Genomic DNA, 25,786 nt, shown 5'->3' on the forward strand with positions numbered 1-25,786 from the left:
AACCTTTAAAAAAAATACTTTATAACAGCTAAAACTTCAATTTTATCAATTTTTCAGAAAACGTCAAAACTTGTTTGCTTTACTCGATCGCCAACAAACAAGCTACTAAACGCACGCGCCTGAAACTTCGCAGTACGCGTTTTACAGGAACATACTTGATAAATGACAGTCATTTGATCATATCTGTGATATCAAATCTCTGTGTCAGGCCGAAAACGTTCCAAACGACCCTTCTTTTATATTCTTAAAGAATTGTTTTTTTAGAAAGAATGGAGCAGTAGTTCATTTCATAGCCACTGGTAATGTACGTTTACCCGCTCACAGCTTACTCACCACTACCATAAAAATGGAGGGAAACTGGTCGGCTATTGTGTGCTACTTATCTACCACAAGGTCACCCGTTGCCAGTATATACACATTCCCGCCGGAAAAAACTAAATTTCCCTCCACAATATGTTTTAGGATTTAGAGTTACGTATCTTTTGGCTCATTCTGTACTTCTGATGTCAAATCTGACTGCTATTTTATTACGTACAGGTAACATGTTATAGTTGGCAATGTTTATATAATGAACAAAATTACGATATGCACGTATGAGGGATCACATCGGTTACTAATTTTAATCAGTATGTTACCGAGTGTTGCTATAATCTCCCGTCTTTAATATATCTTGTCCTGTTCTATCTTGAATCCCAAGGTAATCTTTTTTAATTTATTTTAAGTATTTAGGTCAATTCATGTTATAGTAACAAGGTCAAATAAAATAAAGAAAAGTATTAAGATCAATAAAAATACGCGTATTATTATTATAACTTATGAAGCTTTAAAGTTAATAACAAACGTTTCGCTTTGAGTTTAGTTAAATGAAAGGAAAACTTAACACGCAAAACTGTCATGCAAAATCGGAAAATTTAAAGTAACTAATATTTTGCACACCTGGTTAAATTATTTCATTAATTTGGATATTTTGTCAAGTCGTTAAAATAAGTTATAGTATAATCTCTTATTTATATAATTCCACTACGTTAATTGTAGTTTGTTTTTTCTTTTAATTTAGTTGATTAAAACGTAAGAAATAGTTATTACTTTCTACCTGAAGTTTCTATTGTTTCATTTTCTACATTATTTTTCCTTCTAAAGTCTGAAAAGAATTCGTATGAAAATATTGTTATGCATTCAAAAATTATGAAACGGATTACATCAAATTCTTTACTTGAGACTTAGAGATCCATTGTTAGCTTCAAATCTATTTGTTCAGATATAAACTAAACTGTTTCAGATATAAACTAAATTTCGTTAAGAAGGTAGACTGTTAAGTAATATCAATATCGTTTAACAGATTTTTAACTGTGTAATATTTTCTCTATTTTTGTCATTTGTTTATATATAATTGTTGATCAGTCTATTGAATAATTATTTTTTTTTAAATATGCTAAACATTAAAAATTTGTTTATAAAAACAAATCATTAAAAATAATTTAAGTTTTTATTACAATTAATTTAAAAAAAATTACGCTTGACTGCGCTAAAAATCAGCATAATGAAAATTTCTTACCCCTACTCTTTTATGTAAAAATAGGGACTGTTAAAACCAACGGTCGGTAATTTTTACTGTGTTGTCTTGACTATTGAAGTATTTACACCGACTTTTAAAATGCTAGACAGAAATATCTTTTTTTTACAATTCACTCGCAATCCGGATAATACGGATTGCGGTAATTACGGATTTGCCGCAATCCGTAATAATTATTATAAACATGATAAAAAGAAAATGAATAATTTATTTGTTTCGTGTTACACTTACGTACTTAAACGGTGTGTAAAATATGTAAATAGTAAACAAAAAGATATTAAAATAATTTCATATTATACTTAACCATAATAATTAAAGGTGTAAATATATAAGAACTGTTTTTGTATACATATATATAAAAGGCGTCAAGAGTTGCATAACTTTCCTACTGAAGCGGATTTTTAGACCCACATTCGGAAATTCTTGTAAAAAAAATTTGGTTAATCCAGTCTGAAGAAACAAGATAGATTAAGAACCTTCCTTTTTTTCTAAAGTTAGTTAAAACATTTTGAAAATATTAAAAATTAAAAAACACGATTACCAAAAAAAAAAAATAGTTTCTCTTTAATATAGGATAATTAAAGAGCGTGTGGATGACAATTTCATATATAGTGTTTGAGCTGCTACGGTGGAACATATATGCATACTCCTTAAATACATTACACTTCTGTTTTGACTAAATTATTTCAAGAATACATGCAGTTTTATTAATGTCATTAACATAAATGAAAATATCCAGATCTCATTAACAAAGTAAAATCAGAAGATTGGTTGCGAAAATGTAACAACATTTCCGAGTAACCGTGATCTCGATCTATTACATCGAGATTGAAACTGACGCATGTAAAAGTTAGCCTTCAATCTACTAACAAATACCCCGTTTGAATTTTGACGATTGTTTGCTATTATAAGAAGAACTCCACATTACACCTCTCAACAAAGCGCCCCAGAGGCGTCCCGTTTGTTACCATTTGATGTTGATGATTGGTCTCGCCTCGCACGAGGTGTTCGCATCATACGCACGGAAAGCCAATTATTATTATCAGAGATTTTTTAAATTTATTTAATATTACTTTCTTTAACCTAAATTTAATTTTATTATTTTTGTAATATTATTCATTCAATTGATTCGAATCATTCGATTTAACTCCAGTTCACACACACAGTGATAGAGGCTCACAGTTCATTAAGTCAATTCATTAAATTTATGTTTCAACCGGCAAATGTCCACTACTATATATTTATAATTATGCATATATATTTATTTATATAGCCTATGACCCTCCTGGTAACATAAGGATTCCAACGCAGGGTTATACATCTAAATCGGTTTAGCTGTTGAGCTGCTACGGTGTAACAAACATACATATACCATAAAAATATTACACTCCTATTTGGGCAGTCGCGTAATCAAACAAAACGATAACCGACGAAAAAAGCAAAAAGTTAGGCATATTATCCCTCACCATGAATGAAATCGCTCAAATACATAACTTAAGTGACATATTAATGTAATGGAATCATTTATTAGTGCAAGGTTGTAACTTTGAGTCCAGAAACAACAAAAAATATATAATTTTTGCTTCTATCCCTTTATAAGTGTTTGAATAAGTCAAAATATCATTATAGCCGGTAAAGTAAAAAAGTAAGATAAACTATCATTAATTTAAAATAAATTCAAAATTTTTAAAGACCAAGGCTATAAAAAAGTTTACGTTGGATCAAGAAAATAAACTGTCTTTCTTGAACAAATATTTCAGTTTAGGTTAGTTTACAGACAATTTAAATCAAAAGTTTGGAGACTGTAATTAAAGTAACTACGGTTCTCATATAACTTAAATTTCATTCCCATTCACATTGATTTATTTAATATTAATAAAGTATTGTTAAGTATTGTACGTCGGTGTTTTAGCCAAGAATATTACTAAACTGACTGCTAAACTAAAGGTCCCAGGTTCGATTCCCGAATCGATTTTTGATTTTCGTTACAAGGTGGAATTTCTTTCTGATATCTCACCATTAATAAAAAAATATTACAATTATTATATTTTTAAAAGTATTGATAATAAAGAAACTACTATTTGCAACTAATTTATACATTTTAGAATGTTTATTATTCAAGAAAAATCCAATAGACCTACAATTAAGTCGCATATGAGGTTATCAAGGGTCACTTCTCAAACTATTTTAAAGAATTGAAGAAATAAACAGTTAATTATGAATTATGAATCAATATTTCTGTAAAATTTATGTAACATTGTCTAAACTGATTTTTAATCTACTTAGTACTTAAGGATTCGTGGTGAGTGACATCTTATTCATATCAATTATCGTAAGAGTTAATTATCATGTCTGAGAAACTGTCTTATAAGTTTTTCTACCATACACACACACACCCACATATTTTTTTTTTTTTTGCTTATTTCAATCTCTTTTCATTTCCAAAAGTAATGATAATAAAATGAATGAGGAGAATTGCCTTCCGTCAGAGAAGTGACGTGAGTTGTTTCAGAGACAGCTGTTATTAAGTTCCGACAGCTTTTTCCTTATTAAACTTTTATTCATATTTCATTACATAATATTTAATTATCAGGAATTACTTTTTAATCTCACAATGAGTTACATAATAATAATGTTACGTTTATAATCAAGTTTTTTTTTAATAAATAAACAAGAGATAAATATTAAAATTTAAATAACACGACTGTAAAAAAAAAAACATTGCTCTTTAATATAGGAAAATTAATAATATAATTATAGAGCGTGCGGGTGACAATCGGTTCAGTCATTGAGCTGCTACAGTGGAATATAAATAAATACATATACAATAAATGCTTTTTGGGTAGTCGTGTAAAAACAGTAATAAGACAACTTCACGCGTATGAGATACGAGGTTTCCGAATCGTTCAAAATGAAGCATTGAGATGCAAATTATTCAAAAATGACTCATCTGATATATAGATTTTTCAAATTTCTTAAATCTATTTAAAATATATAAACACATGTTTATGTTGCCTATGACACACCAAGTAACATAAGGATTCCAACGCAGGGTCATACATCTAAATGGGTTCAGCTGTTGAGCTGCTATGGTGGAACAAACATACATACACCCTAAATACATTACACTCCTTTTTGGGCAGTTGTGTAAAAAGTGAAAGAAAAGAGAAAAGTCCTAAAAAAATAACAAGATCTATCTCTACAAAATCATATAACAGAACTACTTTTTTTGTATACTTTGTTGTATGAGAAAGAGGCTTATTATTCATTTATTTATTTATTCATCAGCAGTAACAGACTATGCCCAGTATCAGTTACTGTGTTGGATTATAAATAATATTTTTAAGAGTATGAAAAATGGCATGTCTACTGGAACTCAAAGCCAGAACTTCAGGATGAATGGCAGAGATGCTACTACTCCACCATGGGGATAAGCATATACCATTATTTTATTAATACCTATTTAATTACATGTAAAGAATTTTCCATCAGTTTATTTAAAATAAAATGTTCATTTATAAAGCCTACATAATTCTGCTGAAAATCTTTAATCTTTTATTAAAAAAATAAAAGTTTAAAAAAGATTCTAATATAAAACCTGAAATGATGAAAATGATGAATTTTCATCATTTTTGTTTAATATATCAAATAATAATATGTGCTGTAATGTCACCTCTCATTATCCACTAAATCATTATAATTATCATCTTCTAAGTAATGTTTTTTTTTTTTGTACTGATTTAATTTCTTTATTATCTTTACATATTTGTTACTGTTACTTTATATAGCAGTACTGATTTTTTTTATGTATTAATATAGATAGAATTTAACAACCTATATGAATATAAATTAAGTAATGTAACTATAATTGTTTTAGGCAAACCTGACATAAGTCACAAACTACTTCCAGGAATAAAAAACAGCCTATACCAGGCTTACTAAGAAAATGAGAAATAAAGTATTTACTGTTGTCTTCTTCACCAAGCTAAATATGCGTTGCATTTCAGTAGGTCAACCCAATTGAATTGCAAGTGATACCATCCCTTCTCCTGTACTCTGAAAAAAACTCCAGCTGGCAACTATTCCTTTAAAAGTGTCTTTCTCTTTAATATGACATAAAGTGAAAATTTTCTTCCATCTGCAGTAACTGCTAACATGACTGTAATGCGTGACTTTCCACTGCTAAGCAATACTGTTTTTGCACCCTTCTTGTCTACAGTAACATTTGATAGCATGTCAAAAAAATAGGGGTTTGGTCAGCATTTGTCATCTGGCCAAGAAGATAATTATGTTCTTTCCTCAGCTTAATTAAATAACGCTGATATGCAATAAACTTATCTGCATAATCTGTCGGTAGATGCTGAGGCAAGAGTTGTATGGTGTCGCAAACACAGTCCAGAACGGTGCATCATTCATTTGCACCAGCCCAAGCTTGCCTTAAATTGAGCTACTGGAATACTTAACTAACGTGCCATCTCCAATGCTTTCATTCGAATCACTTTGCGACTTACTGACAAGCCTTCGTTTCATTTCTCCTGCACATATAAAAAAACACACTTATCAATTGCATTAAATTTCCCATTTTTGGGTTCTCTGAATGCTTTACATGTTGCACCAGCATTTTGAGGCTTTTCATCTTTCCGCCAATGTCGAATATTGCATTTAGAAAACCAAATTATTTTGAAGCTTGTACGTTATTAGTATGTTTTGCCTCACAAAAAACACACAACTTGAAGTTCGCATCATAACTTCTCCTCTCTCCTTTATTTATCTGCAATAGCGAAGATGCTCTCCTTTCAACACTTTCCGCTGTGATAGGTAACCTAAAACTGTCGCTATCTACCGATGCGATAATGAACAGTGTACGAGTGCGCATGCGTTCCGAGTTTTGATTGAATTGTGTACATCACGTGACAATGACGTTATAATAAATTAAAAAGTCACATCTCTGGTAAATCTACTGTTGCAAAATTAACATACGCTGACACGCGCATTAAAAAGAGAAGAAATAATTCATAGAATTAATTCATGCTTGTCTGAAAGAACCAATCAATGACTATGTTAGAAAAATGTGGGTTTAGTTCTGACCTTGAGCTCTGCTGCGACGTGCACATGTTTCTCTCATAACAAGCCAATCTCATAAATTCAAAAACAGTATAAAGCCGTTGTACTTATATGTTTGGCTGCACATATCAGACGAATACAGTTTTTATCGGTATATTTTACGGGAAAAATTAGTCTTATATTCGGGCCAATATGATAGATACAAAAAACCCTAGAAAGAGTGGACCTTTTGTTGGCATAACTGCTGCCCTAGAATTCAGTGTGTCCTTGTTATATTATCAGAAAGAGAGAAAAAAAGGATAACAAAAGGAGGAGGGGAAATAGGGAAAGGGTAGACTGTCCCAGAAGCAAGAGACACAAAACATGAGCACAACTCTAAGAAGAATATAATAATAAGAGTCCGTCTTGGGATTCATGATCTTCCCCCACCATCAATTAGGAAATAATCTACTACAGGCCTATTGGGTCTTCCAAATGAAAAAGGCGTAGCATAAGATTATTATTAACAAATTAAACAGCTGCTGAAGCTGCAAGAATATGTTTCTTTCTAACTGACAATTGTATTTTATTTCATTTTATTTTATGTTTTTTAAAATTTTATTTATAAAATTAAATAATATAAATGGTAAGTAATATTATGAAGTTTAAAATATATCACATTTTTTATGCATGGATTGTATATCACCAAACATTTCATTACTTTTATGTTTAATTCAAATACAGTTGATAGATTACTAACTACACCCAGCAGGGCCATTCTCAATCCAGAATTATCTTTAATATTGTATAAAATTCAAGCATTTATCTATGTTACGTTACTATAATGTATGGGGTACTAATAAAAATTTTACATTAGTATGCAAAACATTTATGACTGGAGGAGTACCCTCTGATCTTTAAAACAATTTAATGGTAGCAAGAATATAAAAAAAGCAGCAAATATAAATGTGTAAACTAGTACACTATAGTCTAATATTTCATACATAAAAAGATATTCAATAAAATACCTTTACTGGCAAAAAGAATGTATGGTACTGATTGTATTAGATGAAAAGTAGTTATGTTTCAGAAAGAGAATGGTATAAGAGCTCTATTCCTCAAAACAATTTAAAAAATCAGATTAGGAAGAATAAAACAACCTACATGGCATTTCTAGATTTGGAGAAAGCATTTAATAATACACTATTGAATAAAAAAAATGTAATTTTAGCAAAATCAGACCTAATTATAGTAAAAAAGAATTATTTACAATTTATTCAAAATAATATGCCTGTTATAAGAGTAAAAGATGAAAGAATGGAGAAAAACTATAGTTCATTACTTTTCAACACACACTTAGAAGAAGCAATACAGAAATTGAATGAATAATTTATAGGCAGAGTAACTACCCAAGGGAAAAAAAGAAAATTGTTAAGATTCACAGATTCAATTATTATTTTGACAGAAACCAAAAATTAATTAGAAGGAATTAATTGCGTAATGAAATGTAACAGAAAGACCAATTCTGAGGCACAAATACAATTTTTTTTAAATTATAATTTTGAAAGTATCATGCCTGAGTGGCATTTGAAACCAGAACCATGAGCAACATATTAAATTAGGTATTAAATGTTAAGATAGAACACAACAAAAAGAAAACTGAAGAATTTTGTTATTTTTGATGAAAAATGATAAAGGATTGTTAAGGTAAGGTTGATATCAAAGCTCATGCTTTGATATCAACCTTACCTTAACAATTAAGAGGGCTTTTATATAAAAAATATGTTATCGTAATCACAAATAAATCTCAGAATAGAAACAGAATTCCTGAAAATAGTGTGTGGTGTATAGATCTTTATGGTAGTAAAACATAGACTATCAGAAAAAAGAAAGCCTACAGGTCAGGACCAGTGTTACAGGAAGATAATCTTCATTATCTTCCTGTAACACTTCCTGTAAGGGTTTATAAAATTTACAATGAAGAAGATGTGTTGAAAGAATAGGAGGGAAATTTATGGTAGACTCTGGAAATCTGGTAAACATGAGTTTGAGTACAAAGACATCCAGGTATAGTTTATTGATTGAGAGTTATCCAGTTGTTTATTTGATTGAGACATCCAGTTGTTTATTTAATTGAGAGTTACAATTCCTCAAAAAATTATAACAGTCAAATAAACAAGAACATTTACTGTTTATTTTTTTATTTGATTTATAGTTATAATAATTCTACTGTTATGTTGCTTACTCATAAGTTATTCTTTAATTGAATAATATATAGAAGGTAAAAACTGCAGGGTGATACAAAGATTAATATGGAAAAGAAATAACTGATGATAATGTAGATTGTACTATTTTTTCTATGTTGAGTACTGTTTACTTCTTACCTTCATTCTTTTACTGTATGTTAACGTGTTTCGGAATGACTCCATTGTCAAAACTTATTATACTGGTACTTTTAAATTTCTATTAGTCTTAATACCATGTTTAGTCAACGCCCTTCCCTTTATTTGACGTCATACCTTATCTGGCCTTCTTGTTTATTTTTTTTTAACCATTATACTTTCTTTTGATTTTATTATTTATATATTTCCTGTTTTCAGTAAATTGAGGTTCTTGAAAAAGATATATGCTTGATTGTTGGTCTGTTCATTAATGATAGTTTTATTGTTACTTTTTAATTTGAAGATTTTAAATTTTCTAAAATGTTCATTTTTCTTCCTTTAGTATAATTGTAAATTACTTGTAATTTCATTGATTCTTCCATTTTCCCAATGAAAATGGAAGAATCCAGCCGTTTGCCGTTTGCGGCACAGACATTTATGCTTTAGGGTCATATGCGTCATATGCTTTAGGGCGACCGAATGGGGTGGTGGCAGTAGAAATGCCACTTAAACCAAATGCTAATTATGTTGGGAAAAATGAAACTATTTTATTTAATCTTTTACGATTTCTAAGGGCCGTCCGTTTATATTCAAATATTTGGGTAATCAGTAGTAGTAATTTGTGTAATCAGCTATTTATATTACTTGGTGTATGGCAGATGATAATTTTTACTGTTTTAATTTGGATTATTGATGTAATATTTCATTGTGAATTTATCTCGTTTTTGGGGGTTTTTAGTTTTTAATTTAATTTTTAATTAACTTTCAATACATATTTACGAAATATATAAATATTGTGTCCGGGCGCTGATAACGACACTTTGTTGTGCGCTCAGGAAAAAAAGGTGCATCGCAGCGTAAGGCGCTCATTTCGAAAATCATTTATAAAAATATGGTAAATAGATAAACTTTTGCCATTGTAATAGAGAATTTAATTTAACTGACGTTTTCATTTTTTCAATTCATTCATAAAATCTTACATCTTCCTACTGTGTTTAGTCTGTAGCGGTTCGTTTTTATTTTGTTTACCCGTTATAGTTTCATTTGTATTACGAAAACATTGAATGAAAAAATACTCTTTTTTTCCAGAAAATCGCCTGTTGTCACCGATGTTTAAAAACCGATTTAAAAAAATATTATACATTTATTTTTACTGTTTTCTTTTTTTTTTTTAGAAGTTCATCTGGTGGCTCCATAGTAAGAAAGAGATATCTAAGATATAAGAAAGAGATAGAAAGTAAGAGGTACTGGGTAGATAGAAAAACAGAAAAACCCGTAAATAAATAGACGAACGTGTTCAAGGTGAACTACTCGGAGAATAAAGATACTCAAATAGACCGAGTGTGTAATAAAATGCAAAATATGTGTGATGATGTACTCGTATACTTAAAAGTAAGAAAACACATTTTACAAATCGGACCAGGAGTATTTTTGAGATTACATCAACACAGTCACGCACATCTAAAGGAACCGATTATATATATTTGATGGTTTAAATATTACTGTAGTTGTCTTATACGTAGCGTCTCGTACTGGAAGGGAAAATTAATTAAACAAAATTATTAATGAATCGTGGCAAAAGCGTAAAGGCTCGATCTACTTCAACCAGAACCGCTGTTGAAATTTCAATGTTTATAATAAAAGTGATGAAACTACCAAAAACCGTACTTCCAAGTTTTTTTTATTATCTATTTGTAATTTATTTTTATTTAATTTATTTTACTAATAAATATTTTACAAAGTACAGTTCTTGTTTTTTTTTCGAACTAACATTCGATAGAATCTTATACAAAAGTAACTGAGAGAAATGCTACACTTTATAATACTCGTATATATGAAAATGTAATAATCCAAAATAAACTACATTAGAGTACTAAAAATAAAATTATTTCCTTAAAATAAATTTTTCTACGACAAATAAAGCTTCATCTGACGATGGATGATTCACAAAATTTTCACAAATCGAGACTTCAAAAGTCCAACGAAGAAACTCTTTACCATTGTATTTTGCCAATTGATCAAATTATATCAGGAACTGTACATTATAGTTTTGTTTTTTAACGAATTTTTTTATTTTTCAACTATTGTTTTTCATCACTTCGTAAAACTTTACCACGTTTGTGTACTATCGATTAATCTGTCATTATAAATTACAGTATTATAAATAAAATTTTCAATGAACTAAATTAATTTAGTTAATTGTTACATTTTAATTAATTTTATTTAATCATTCATTTAAATATGTGACATGAATATATCATCACATATAATAAAATAATAATATAATAAATAAATATAATAATAATATAAATAATATATAATAATAAATAAATATAAATAATATATAATAATAAATAAATATAATAAAATAATATTTTCGAAAGCGTTTGAACATACTCACAATTGTTGGTAAGCGGAACATATAATTATATTTTTATAAATTGTTAAACTGATAAAAAATATTTTTTTTTAAATTACTTAAAGATAGTTGTAATTATTTATAAATTAGTCTTATTTTAAATGTTTTTTAAAATTAATGTTTTTTCAATACGAAAGCAGTCATTGTTTTTAATATTGAAAAAACGGCGATAAGTAGCATACTATATACAAAACGCCAACCTTACTGCATTCCACTATTAATTTTTGTTATTGACCATTGTAAGTTATAGATAAAGAATTTTTGAAATTAAATACTAACTTCTTCATACGAAACTAATTTTTAAAATTAAATTATTAATTACATACAAGATATTAATTTTTTTTGTAATATTTTAATTAAAACAACTTAATTTTAAATACCTTATTTAAAATCTAAAAGTAATATGATTATAATTTCAGTAAAAGCTTAAATATAAACTTTTTTAATTTTAAAATTAATTATATTTAATTATAATTTATAAAGTGCAGTATACCTTGTGTTTGTTTATTTCTGTTCCATACTTTTGCCGCATTTTGTGTATATTTTTGGCGATTAGCTTCTTCACTCACTTTTTGTTGCAACCAACAAAATGTCATTGAATTTACACATTCTGCAATACTAAGTGCACCGGCTAATGGGGATGTTCCTCTCACAATTGAATCTTGTTTAATCTTACTCATAACTACTACTTTTTTATATATATAAAACAACTTTACTCCCAGAGTTATGCGACTTTAATGGCATATTTAACTTAGTTATTGTTATATTACGTGACCAAATCCCGGAAGTTTTTAGATTCGTTAATGAAAATAATTCTTCGTTACTTAAAATAAATAGTTAATTTAAATAAAATCAATTTTATTTACTTTTATTATTAAAATTAAGTTTATGAATAATTTATTATTAATTTAAATAAATCTGTGTAATGACCTCAATACAAAAAAAAATTTAAATTATAGTATCCATACTATTTTCACGTCAACAGTATTTGAATAAAATAGTCAATAATTTTACTGTTTGATAAAGTTTTTTGTTGACAGAAAATGTAAGTGATACTTTTCTAAATACGGAGGTCGCCTTTTAAGTTTTCACAAACGACCACTAGGTGGTGCTACAGATATGTGGCATTATTACTGTTCTAAAATTTGACTTTTGTACAAGGAAGTATTATAGTCGCGACAAATTTCGGTTTTCAGGTATCAATGGAAATATTCACTTTGACGATCCCTGAATCCATTTTGACTAGTTTCGGCGTGACAACTGTAAGCATGTATCTCTTACAACTCAAAAACGACTAGCCGTATAATGTTGAAGTTTTGGATTTAGGGCCGTTGTAACATATAGTTGTGCACCTCCTCTTTCGATTGCAATCGACTGAACCAAAAGCGTCCAAATAAGTCCAAATCAAACAAAATTTGGATTCTGGATTTTTTCTTAACTGCAGTAATAAACCCTCATCGAGAAATTTTCAACGATATATCATAAGTGGTACTTATTTTCATCGATTCCAGAGTTATAGGCAAATAAAATTTTTGTTAATGAAATATCTGAATCTTACAAGGGGAATGCACATCGGTTAGAATCAGACCTCATCACTTTTTTTTTAACTTTGTTTTTATTAATTTACATATATTGATTTATTAATAATTATTAACCTCTGATTGTAACAAAATTTACAATAAATAATAATTCAATAATAACAATAAAAAAATATGAAAATATATCAGAAGTTATTAATGAAAAAAAAATTTGATATACTTTCATTTTAAAAAAAATGTGTTTATGTAATTTAATAGGCGTACAAGGAAGTCACGTAGTGTCCACATCAGATTTTTTTATTGTTACAATAATGATAGCATAGAAATCGGCCGAATATTTGGTTACGGTGAGGGTTTAAAAAAACTTTTGTGAAAAAATGGAAATTTCACGTGAAGCTTGGATGATTTTAGTAAGGGCCTAACTCAACAACGATACACTGAATCGCTTTTTTAACTTTCAGTAACGAATCACCATCAGAAAATACTATTTACAATTGGTTTGCAGAATTTCGTTGTCGTCGTGCTTCTGTCAGCGATGAATTTCGTGAAGGTCGACCAAAATCGGTTGTTGTTTTAAAAAACATCGATGCTCTGCGCAACATGATTGAAGAGGATCGGCATGTGACAGACCGTGAGATAGAGGCATCCTTAGATATATTGAATACTACAGTAATTTGATTTTTCATGAAGATTTAGCTGTGAAAAAGATCTGTTCCCGATGGATTTCGTATAATTTGACCGAAGCTCAAAAACAGGATCGTGCTAATCGGTGTTAGAAAAAGCTCAAAAAATTCGACTGAGGAAATGAAAAATTCGTATACATCGTAACAGGTTATGAAACTTTAATACAATCGTATGAGCCGAAAACAAAGCGACAGTCAACTGTTTGATTGTTCCAAGATGAACCGAATTCAACAAAGATGGTTCGTTCACGAAGCACTTCCAAGAAAATGATCGCCTGTTTCTTCAGTTATACTGGACATTTAGCAATCATCGGTTTAGATAATCGAAGAACAGTTAATGCTGAATGGTATACAACAATTTGGTTGCTAGAATTCATTAATGAAATCAGGAAATACAACCGAAACGTCGCATCATTCTTCATCATGACAATGCCAGCTGTCACTCAGCCCGTCAAACAGTTCATTATTTGACGGAAATAAACATTGAATTAATGTCTCATTGCCCGTATTCACCCGACTTATCGCTTAATGACTTCTTTTTGTTTTCGAATGTCAAACAAAAAGTGCGTGGACAGCGATTTTCATCACCTCAAGAACCTGTGGAATCTTCCAAAGCCATGATTTTGAGTAACTAAATTCAGAGTGGAAAAATTGTTTCGAGAATTCGTTCGAACGCATGCTAAAGTGTATAAATCTTAAAGGCAAGTATTTTGATAAACAATAAAACGATATGTACCTAACATTTTTCTTTCATTGTATGTAAAAACTTAAAGGCGGCTCTCGTATATATAAAATTAATTAATGATAAAACGAATTTTATAATAAAAAAATAATTATTAGATATAGAGTAATTATTTACAGTAAAAAAGTGATGTAACTGCTAAAACAATAAAGAACGAGTAAATATTAAAAAATGTACATTTAAAAATGTAGGTCTCATTTGAACCCCTTGCTCGACATTTATTTCATATAACATTTTTAATAACACTTGAAAAAACTGAACTGCATATAAAAATTATAAAAAATTCAAACAATTTCATTTTAAAATCCATAAGTGAGTTACATGGGATCCTCGTATTGTAAAACGTTCCCGTGTAGTCTACATTAATACTAGATAAGTTTGATTTTCAGTCCTGAAAATTAAAGTTTAAAAACTTTATATTTTAAGTACAAGTCCCATTCATTTTACTGGATCCGTACTACAAAAAAAAGGCTTAATCTTTTGAGCTCTTTGTTTTTACGGGCTAAAAATTTTATTTATCGTTGTAATTATATAATTCAACTAGCATCACGCGGTTTCCCGTCGCAATGAGGGGACGTTTAGCCGGTCAGGTTAGGTTAGCTAACATTTTTTAAACAGTTTGAATGAATTACTATTATTGTTTTGGTAGAAAGCAGTTTGCTAAATTATTTATTAAATATTATTATTATTATTATTATTATATTATTATTTATTTTATATATATATATATAAATATAATAGCTGGTTAGGTCTATCTAGCCGGCGGCTCTGCCTCCTGGACCCCTCTTCGTTCATTAAACTCATGCTTATAAGAGTAATAATGATAAATAAAAATTAAAGCCTGTTTAATTCGGTAGTTTTTAAATTATTTTTTATAATAAAATTGTAAATAAAAATATGTACCGTACCATAGTAATTCAATTTTTTAAATTTATATTGTACATTAATTTTTTTCCAGGTATATATATATATATATATATATATATAGTTCATTTTTAAATTTACAACAGACATTTCAATTTTTTGATACTACTGCCTTTCACCCAATTTTTTTATCTCTTTTGTGTCCGGAACAACCGTAAAGTATTATTTAAAGGACGACTAAAGATGATATGTGTGAATGTAAGTGAAGTGTAGTCTTGTACATTCTCAGGTCGACCATTTCTGAGATGTGTGGATAATTGAAACCCAACCACCAAAGAACACCAGTATTTACAATCTAGTATTCAAATCCGTATAAAAGTAACTTACCTACTACAGTTGAAATGGAACCTGATCTCCTTTTTATTATTTACTGAATCTCGTCAATCATGTATACAGATCAAATCGTTCGCTTTTTGCACGCGCACGCGCGGACACACACACACACACACACATACACATTCAGAAACGGATGTTTGTTAAAAGGAAGTTTGGTTAAAATAGAATCAAAAGAGTTTTTAAATATTTAAAAACCATCAATAATATTTTATATTTGTTATATACACCTCTTACTCTATACAACTGGAAAATTGGTAAGTTTTCCTCTGTTTGTGAACGGTGATGCCTTCCCCACCACTACGAGGAAGCTGCCGATTCAATGCAACTTTATACTTCAACGTCGTATAAACGTCATTCTAGTGAAAAACAAACGCATTCATTATCCTCACCAAGTTTCAAGCTCGATAGAATAAAAAGAGCAATTAAAACAAAAATAACAAATTCACTTCCGTAAGATTAGTCACGTAACATTTGCCTTTTATTAAAAAATTGAAATTTACTTTTATTTATATTAAATATTGTTATGAATTTATTACTGAAATAATTTTATTCTTAACCTCAAGTAAAATTAACTCCTTGTTATGATTCCAGAAGAATATAGAGTAAAAAATCACTCGTAATTTATAAACATTTATTTTAAATTTTCATATGTTTTATCGCGAAGAGGATTGTTATAATGCTAAACCGTCTCAAATTTTTTTAATATTTTAAATGACTGTTATGAAAAAATAACTATGAGCACACACGAGAATCGATTGTATAAAATAAAAATAAAGATTTCAAGGGGCATTTCAATCGCTAAACAATCATTATCAGTAATTTTTTGTTGATAAGTTTACCCATATTTATTAAATTAAAAAAAAATTTTTAAGTAAACAATGAAATAATGGTACATTCTCTGCCATGAGCAGTCCTAGCAAAAACCAGAAGTTTACAACAATTTACAGGAGATGTTTTGAGTAGGTTCCACCACCACTCGTCAAAAGTTATACTTCTTCATAAATATAGGTAAAATTTATTATTTTGTATTGCTTCACCTATGTTATTAATTTCTCAACTTTTATTGCTGCAGCAGCATATCTATAAAGGGAAAATGTAGTGATCGCTGAAAGTTTTGGGTGTTGTGGTTTTTTCAAATGTCGACTTTGAAGACATCCCTTAGTACAAAAAAAAGTTATTGAAATTTCCTAAAGATGTACGTGTACCTATGTGTGTTTGCCTGTATTTTGATAAATATCTTCGGACTGGCACAACATAAATTCTTCGAAAATAAACAAAAAATATTACATATATAGAGCATTGATGGCGTTAAGTTTTGGACAAAACTAAGAAAGGAGTAGTTTTTATCATTTTTCATTTTTTTAGTTTTTTTTGTGCTGTGGTCTAAAAAAAATTTAACTTTACTACGATGAAAATACTTATTAACTTATTTAAAATTCCAATGTTTAAGTCGGTCGGAATCGGGTATGGAGGATATTCTACATTATTTCTAAACAATTTTCGCCTCATATTTTGAAAATCCGTTGATCAAAAATATTGAAATTAGTAAAAGTTATTTAGTTTTGTATATCCCAGCTACGGCCTGTTTTTCTATCACATCGGACAGAAGACATCGCAGTACCTACATTTTCTTTTTAATAAACTATGATTTTTTTTTTAGCCTGTTGAATAAAATTTTACTACATCAAGCCAACTTATTATAATAAATAATTACTCCAATAAATAAACTTTTAGGCCCCAATAAATAAATTTTTAAGCCTCAAAAAATAAAACGACATAATGAGACCCGTATATTTACTTCCTTATACTTCGTACAAGGAAGTATTGTAATCGTGAAAAATTTCTGTTTTCAGATTTCAACGAAAATATCCATTTTGACCATCCCTGAATCCATTTTGACTAGTTTCGGTATGACGTCTGTACGTACGTATGAATCTCGCATAACTCAAAAATCGATTAGCCGTAGGATGTTGAAATTTTGTATTTAGGATTGTTATAACATCTAGTTGTGTAGTTGTGCACCTCCCATTCTGATTGCAATCGACTGAACCAAACGTCTCCAAAAATGCCCAAAATCCAAAATAATTTGGATTTTGGGCCTTTTCTTAACTGTAGTAATAAGTACTTATTGAGAGCTGTTCAACGATTAAGTGGTACTTATTTTCATTAGTTCCAAAGTTATAGCCAAATAAAATTTTAATTAATGAAATATTTGGATATAACAAGGGAAAAAGGCACATCGGCAATCAGACTTAATCTCCTTTTTTTTAACTTTTTTTTAAAATTTAAATATATTGATTTATTCATAATTATTAACCTCTCATTGTAAAAAAAAGTTTTACGATGAATAATAATCCAATAATAAAAAAAAATTAAAAATTATCAGAAACTTATTATGAAATAAAATTTTATGTACTTTTCATTTAAAAAAAATTATTTTACTCTAATTTTTAAGCTTGAAAATTTACCTATGTCTAGTTTTAATATAGACGGTTGGGGATTATTTATTCAAAAAAGAGTCATGGAAGGAAACCCGAATTAAAAATTTAAAAAATTGCTCAATTTTTAAAAATTTAATACTCTTCCTTTTTTCAGTGTTGTGGCTGTTATAAAAATATTTTATGAGGTACCTGTCAAGCAAGAGGATCTAAAATTTTGTTTGATTTTTTTTAACAACTTTTTTACCAAGAATTTTTTTCCCCCCCAATTATACATTTAACATTATTTTTAAGGTAAAAACATTATTTGATCAAGAATTTCGAATCGGATACAAACGTTTTTACTGAGGATTTTGATTTGTTTATCCGACTACGTCCGTAAGACTGTATTGTATTTAAATGTAATGTATACTTGTTTGTTCCCCTGTGTAACTTCACAGATCCAACCAATTACAAACAACTTTCAGGTTTTTGGTCTGGAAGTAACATAGGCTATTTTAAATTGTGTTATCTAGAAAAGGAGCGCTATACCGAGAGATAAAATTAAAAACTTACGCTGTTTTCAAATTTTAATGATTGTATTCCAAAAAACGATAAACCCCCTTTTACCTATTCTAATTTTTTTCGAAAAATTCATCGTTCTGGAGATGTAAGCGAAAATGTGTTTAGCAAAAGGAAGCAGTAATGCATCATGGCTAGCACATACATGCGTTAGAGCATGTAAATTATCATTCATTATCATTCAAATTTCAAATAAAGAAAAACGTTATACCACTAACGAATCAAGATGACTAGATGACTATAATGGTCGTCATGAAAGATGGCGATTGTATTTAAACTATTGTATCTCACTTAAAAAATATTGCACAATAAAAATGAAGGTATTTTCAAAAACTGCAGTTATCTTTGCGTTAACTGAATTTAACCGATTTTAGTTACCGTCATTCCTTTGAAAATTAGGGGCGTGAAAAGCGGAAAACTCCGATTTTTTGTACATTTTTGAGAACGTCAAATTTGAATTACTATAAAATCAAAACCGATCGAGATAATTTTTTTTTTACTTTTGGAGGTAGATTAAAATATTGTTTCTCAATAATTATACTTATGATTTAGCTCAAAACTACTATTATTTAAGCGTTCAAAGCGTTTGAAATAATTCATTCATTGAAACTAAAGATAAGGTTGTCTCGTAAAAAACGTTCCGAACGCTTAAATAACAGTAGTTTTGAGCTAAATCATAAGTATAATTATTGAGAAACAATTTTTTAATCTACCTCCAAAAGTAAAAAAATTTTATCTCGCTCGGTTTTGATTTTATAGTAATTCAAAGAGACGTTCTCAAAAAAAAAGTGCAAAAAAATCGCGAGTTTTCCGCTTTTCACGCTCCTAATTTTTAAACGAATGAGGTAACTAAAATCGGCCGAATCCAGTTAGCTAAAAAATAATTGCAGTTTATGAAGACAACTTCATTTTTATTATGCAATTTTTTTTTTTAACTGAGATACAACAGTTTTTAAACAAGAGCCATCTTTCATGGCGACTGCTACAGTATAGTATTGAACGGGAAAGTTATAGAAACAACAAAAAAGCACTAAATAAAATTATTATTAATAAACAAACAGCTCGACTACTACTAATTGTACACATTCACCTACAATAATTATGAAAGACCAACAAAATATAGTTACAGATATTTTTTCAGGATACAGCAAGTTAATCAGCGATGTGAAACTTAATATTAATTCTAATTGTGTTGTAGTCGTAGAGGCTCCCAACTACAACATAAAAATTGTTGTGGCTAAAATGGCTTCCACTTTGTTAAGACTAACAAGCACTCGAATACAAACAAAATGTAGAAGTAATACTAAAATTTCTCATCGCTGACTAACTTACTGTAACCTGAAAAAAACTACTTTCTAATGACCAAAAAAACTATTTTTTGTTCATTTTTTATAATTATTCTAGATAGATATTTACAATTAATTTTCGGTTTTTTTTGTTGTTTTTTAACAACTATTTTATTCAAAATTGTTCTCTAAATATTGTATAATTATGTTATTAATGTTTTAAAACCCTATGACATATTTGAAATAAAAATTTATCAATTAAAAAATTGAGAAAATGAAGCAATACTTTTCTGGGTTTTTTAATTTTGGTTTTGTTTTTATATATATTTGTAATAATTTTAGCATAATAGCTAATGGATGATCATTGATTTACAACGAAAATGCGTGTTGAGTTCTTTGTTTTATATTTTACATAAACGTTAATGAAATTTTGAAAATTATTAAAGTTATTATAAAATTATTATTAAAATTCTTGAAAATTATTTTATTACAGTTAAACAATTTCATTTTTTTTTTTTTTACATCGTATATAATTTAGTTATCGATTAGTACATAATAGAAGTCTTTCAAATTTTATGTGCAATAAAATTAGACTTATAAATTACTAGTTCAGTAGATGATAATCTATCTACCTGCAATGGAAGCGCTAGTGTCGCCGGGCGACTGAATACGGAGGGAGTTGGTTAGCGAGGAGGTACATCTCCCTTTTAAAATAAAGCACACGAAGATCTATAATAAATTCTAACAAGAGACTACCTGCGCAGGTTATTCGATCGTAAAAAGCGCTGGACGAGGGTCAGTAAGACCTCAATATGTAGTATCCTCGGTCACGCCATCTGAAGAAATGGAACAGACTGCAGTACTTCGGATATACCGTAAAGATTTTCACTACTTCTGCTTATGCCTGAAACAATAATGAACGTAAAACGTCAGAATAAAAAAAAAAAATATATATATATATATATATATAAAATATACTGATTATTTAATATTATTACTTCCTACGCTTAATAGTTTTAATTGTTAATTCAGAGCTCCTTGCAAACAAAAACCTGGATGTAATAAAGTAAACTTTAAAACTTTTATGTAGTATAAAAATAGCAGTTAAAACGAAGATTGTTTAAAAAGCTTCTTTAGAAATAAAAAAAAAAAACATAAAAACAACTAATTCATCTTTAAAACATTAGTTTAAATTATTTGTAAAAACCTACATTAATAGTAAATAAAAACATAAAAAACAACTAATTGATCTTTAAAACGTTAGATCATATTTTTTAAATCCTTATCAGGTTTTCAGGATTATGTAAACAGTTTAATAAATAAATAACAGGATATGAAATTTTGTATTACAAATTTTTTGCAAATAAAACGATTCCTGCTAGGACAATTTTTTTGTCTGAAGACCGGATTTCAGTAAATAAATAAATTTTAACCTCTTAAAATTTAATTTCTTTCAGTAATGATTAAAAAAAAAACTAACAGCATCTTTTTCTGATGCACGGCTTACACACACAACTTAATTTAGAATATTTATCATTTTGTTTAAATATAATATTTTTTCGTTAATTTAATTAATGATTCTAACTAAAACGTGCGCGCATGCCGTATTTAATTCGCGTGGATATGGCGGTACTAGCAGCGACGGCCGGCACTAACTAAACTAATGTAATTTCACATTTACGTAAAACAAATTTCGCTTGTAGGGTCGGCAGACTGGCGTAGCCTCGAAGCTTAACGCCTCAAGTACCGAGTCGACCGGGCGATCGAGTTCGAGACCCAGCTAGACCGAGTTATTTTTTTACACTTTAAATATGATTCATTTATTTATTTCTACCACTCACCTGTGACGTCACAACACAGCAGAAGATTACAACAGCATTTTTGGGATGGGAGTGCGATTTTGCAAACTTTTATTTTAGCATATTGTTATTTTTTAATCGGTAACGAATGAGTCTACGTAAAATATGAACTTAATTAGGCGAAATCGCGAGATACTAAGAGTGATCGTGCTCTACAGCCTCTCTCCGTAGACCTTTTAAGTTTAAAATTTAAATTTTAATATATAGAAGAAATCTGACCAAGTTTGGTCAAAATCGGTCCAGTAGTTCTGGAGACATAAGGTGATTTAAAGGCCGACACCGAACATACGTACATACAAACATCCGGAAAATTTCCGTATGGTTTTTTGGGTTCCTTCGGTGTCAAAATGTCAAGATCCGGTGAAAACCGCATGTGTCCAAATTAGACCGATTATAATACTTTCCTTTCTAGAGCTATAGCTATATCTAGACGGAAAAGTAGAAACTGCACCATAGCTAGTAGATTTCCCGCTACTAGCCCAATCTGTATTTCAGAATTTGAAACAGAAACCATTTTTTAATACTTCTAAATTTAAACAATCTGTAAGGAGCAAAGGATGATAAATATATTTTAAATTTAAAAAAAATATGTTAGGATTTTAGTTATCATAAAGATTAACAGGAGCTGCTTGTTTTAAAATATTTAATTTATAAATAATACAAATTCAGAAGTTGAAATAAAAAATTCCAGTATTTATACATTTAATAGATTCAATATTAAACCCCAATTAGTGTTATAGCTCTTTTCCAGTTATGCTAACTTAGATCACGTTGCAAATATTTTGCAAAATATTTGCAAAATATTGCAAATATTTTCAAAATATTTTGAAAATTTTTGCAAATATTTTTAAAACACAACTTGTACGGAGTATGTTTAAGTACTACTTACAATTAGTTTTACACTGTAATTCCGTAATGTAAATTTAAAAATATATTATCAGATTAACTTACACGGAACGAATAGTTAAGTACATCAGAATAAACGGTGAAAGAAATTTATTTACTTTAAATACCTGCATACAGAGTGACCCGGGAGATGTTGGACAGACTTAAGGACATCACCTCGAAATATTGAGGCCAGTGATAGAGGGCATCAAAATAAACAAAACTGTTAATCTGGACAATTCCGTATCTTGTTTCATTTTCCCTCAGTCAATCGAAATACAGAAAAGCAGATAAAAGATTATACCTCGCATAGGTATATAAATATATATTTCTCCAACCAGTTTCCCAGCTACTGCCGGGTCTGGGTGTGTGTGTGTGTATGTGTGTGCGTGTGCGCGCGAGTATATAGGAAGTTACTGCTACCGACTTGTCAAGCCTGAAATAACTGCAGATGCAGTGCAATGTTAGTGTAAATGTACCGGTAAACATATTTAATCCGGAACAGACTCAGATCGACCAGCCGGCCTCCGTGGCGCGAGTGATAGCGTCTCGGTCTTTCATCCGGAGGTCCCGGGTTCGAATACCGGTTTACCATTTTCACACATGCTAAAAGTCATTCATTTCATCTTCTCAAGCAATACATAATGGTAGACCCGGAGGTTAAATAAAAAAAAAAGACAGATCGACCACTCCCCGAGACGTGTGGTTAATTGACACCCAACCACCAAACAACGTGGATAATTTCATAAGTGTCATGTTTTGGGTGACAGATGCTTGGACGAGAGTAACTACTGCGGTGTCAGCATAATTCGAAACACGGCAGCAGTGGAGAGGGGGCAGGCAGGCTGGAAGTCTACAGTTGACCTGAGGCGAAGCGACCGTTGCCGGATGGCTGTGGGCGGTCAGCTTTATGGGTGGGCAGTGGGTTCTCCTCGGAGTTGTTCACCGATGATCCCCTGGGGACGTCGCCCTGGCTATTCTAATTCGGTGACAAGAGCGCCCGGGTGACTGCGTAGTTACTGTGTACATACCATGAGGATTAGGTCTGTTCCACGCGTGACTAGAGAGGTAGGTTTTTTAGCGGGTGAGAGCCCCGCACTGCCGTCAGAGTGGGCCTAGCGGCGACTGGCAGAGCTTTTTCGTCCCCGTACGGACAAACAAAAAAAAAAACCAAAGAACATCGGTATCCAAATAAAAGCAACTGTCTTTACAAGGACTCGAACCTTAGAACTCTCGACTTCGAAAATCAGCTAAGATTTAAAAATCAATTTACTTAAGATTTTTATTCTGAGGTGCAGGGTAATTTATGTGAAGTTTTATTATAGAATCATTAGGCCTGTATGTTTAAATAAAACAAAAAAGACTTAAAATTTCAAAAAATCTGGTTCTTTTCCGCTCCCCTAAAATCGCCTTCCAAGTAATCTTTTTTATGTGTACGTTTACTGTGTTAAATGGAAGAGACTAAAAAATAATTCACTGTAAAATGTAAAACAAAAAAAAAGGAACTTAAGATTTATTTTTTGGTCGGTGAGGGTGAATTATGATGAAGTTTTATTCTAATATTATTTTTTTAGATTTATATTTAAACTTTTAATAATATTAAGATTTTGTATAAACCAAAAAAAGTGTTGAAAAGTTCAAAAAATCAGTATTTTTAAATTATGATCGGCTTCTCCACTCCAATATTAGCCCCAAGTAATTATTATTATTATTTTTTTTTTGGAACGCTTGCTGTATTACTATGCCTTTTCTTTTTCTGTTTAGCCTCCGGTAATTACCGTTCAGATAATACTTCAGATGATGAATCAGGATGATATGTATGAGTGTAAATGAAGTGCAGTCTTGTACAGTGAGAATTACCGTTCAAACGGATGACAGTGTCAACAAGACGACCTCCGGTAAAGCCCATCAGGACTAGAAACTGAAGGACTGGTGTGGTGAACGAATCGTCACAAGGGGGATCTACCCCTACAGGGGTCAGGATTCGGTATAGTAATTTGTATCGTATTTTGGTTCCTTCACAAGTAGATTCTAACTTCTTTTTATTTTTCATTTCACAGATTAGGTTCTTACCTTTTTATTTCCTGTTTAGACTCCGAGAATTACCGTTCAGGTATTACTTCAGAGGATGAATGAGGATGATATGAATGAATTTAAGTAAACTGTAGTCTTGTACAGTCTCAGGTCGACTATTCCTGAAATGTGTGGTTAATTGAAACCCTACCACCAAAGAACACCGGTATCCACGATTTAGTATTCAAATCCAAATAAAAGTAACTGGCTTTACTAGGATTTGAACTTTGGAACTCTCGACTTCGAAATCAGCTGATTTGTGATGACGAGTTCACCCACTAGACCAATCCGGTGGGTTTAATACTATGCCTAGGAAGATATTAAGAATAAATCGTAAAAAATATGCAATAAATAAAAAGATAACTTTGTACGATTTTTCGAGAACGAAAGAATTTTGGGGCAAACCTATTTTAAAAATAGTAAGATAAGCATGCATGAATGTACTAAGCTTAATATAAAGTGGGGTTATTTGTAATCTCTTGAGAAAACTAACCCTCAAAAAACCCTTCCACCCAGGAGATATTGACCCCAGATTTTACCAACAAATTGCTCCATACACACGAATCTCAGTACAAAATTTCATCAAAATAGGTTTATCCAGTCAAAAGTTATTAAGCTTCAAACACTCGTACGTACGTACGAACATTACCCCCTCCTGAATAGACTGAGATATTTTAATGAAATTTTCAATACCTTTTACAAAATAAATACATTTGAAAATTTTACCTTTGAAAAATAAAATAAAAATTACCTTTTAATACGATTTAAGTTTTTTTATCATTAGTAGCTCTATAAATATTAGTTTTATCGATAATTTTTTACTAGATAAAATTTAAGTCTTTTTTGTTCACCTCATTTCTTCAAATCAGTTGACAAAAAGTTGATGTACGGTTAAAATTGCTGAAGTGGATCGTAAAACCCTATTTTATCCTGTTTTCACTTCCTTCAGTAACTGAATTAAAAATAATTACAGACTAATAATCTATCATTAGTAATTTTAGAACAGTTTACAACTCCTGTGACAGCTTGTAAAAGTCGATCCTGA

General features: G+C 29.9%; 1 protein-coding gene across 1 annotated transcript in view; it reads left to right on the top strand.

Moving 5' to 3' along the window:
- LOC142324884 (molecular chaperone MKKS-like) overlaps window positions 1-10,663 on the top strand; it is a 268,322-nt gene extending 257,659 nt beyond the window's left edge. The window contains exon 6 of the transcript XR_012756419.1: window positions 10,173-10,663. The gene's annotated coding sequence lies outside the window, so the exon portion shown is untranslated. The remainder of the gene's footprint in view (window positions 1-10,172) is intronic.
- The last annotated feature ends 15,123 nt before the right edge of the window (window positions 10,664-25,786 follow it).

This window comes from Lycorma delicatula, chromosome 5, assembly GCF_047948215.1.
Source record: "Lycorma delicatula isolate Av1 chromosome 5, ASM4794821v1, whole genome shotgun sequence".
Taxonomy (NCBI): domain Eukaryota; kingdom Metazoa; phylum Arthropoda; class Insecta; order Hemiptera; family Fulgoridae; genus Lycorma; species Lycorma delicatula.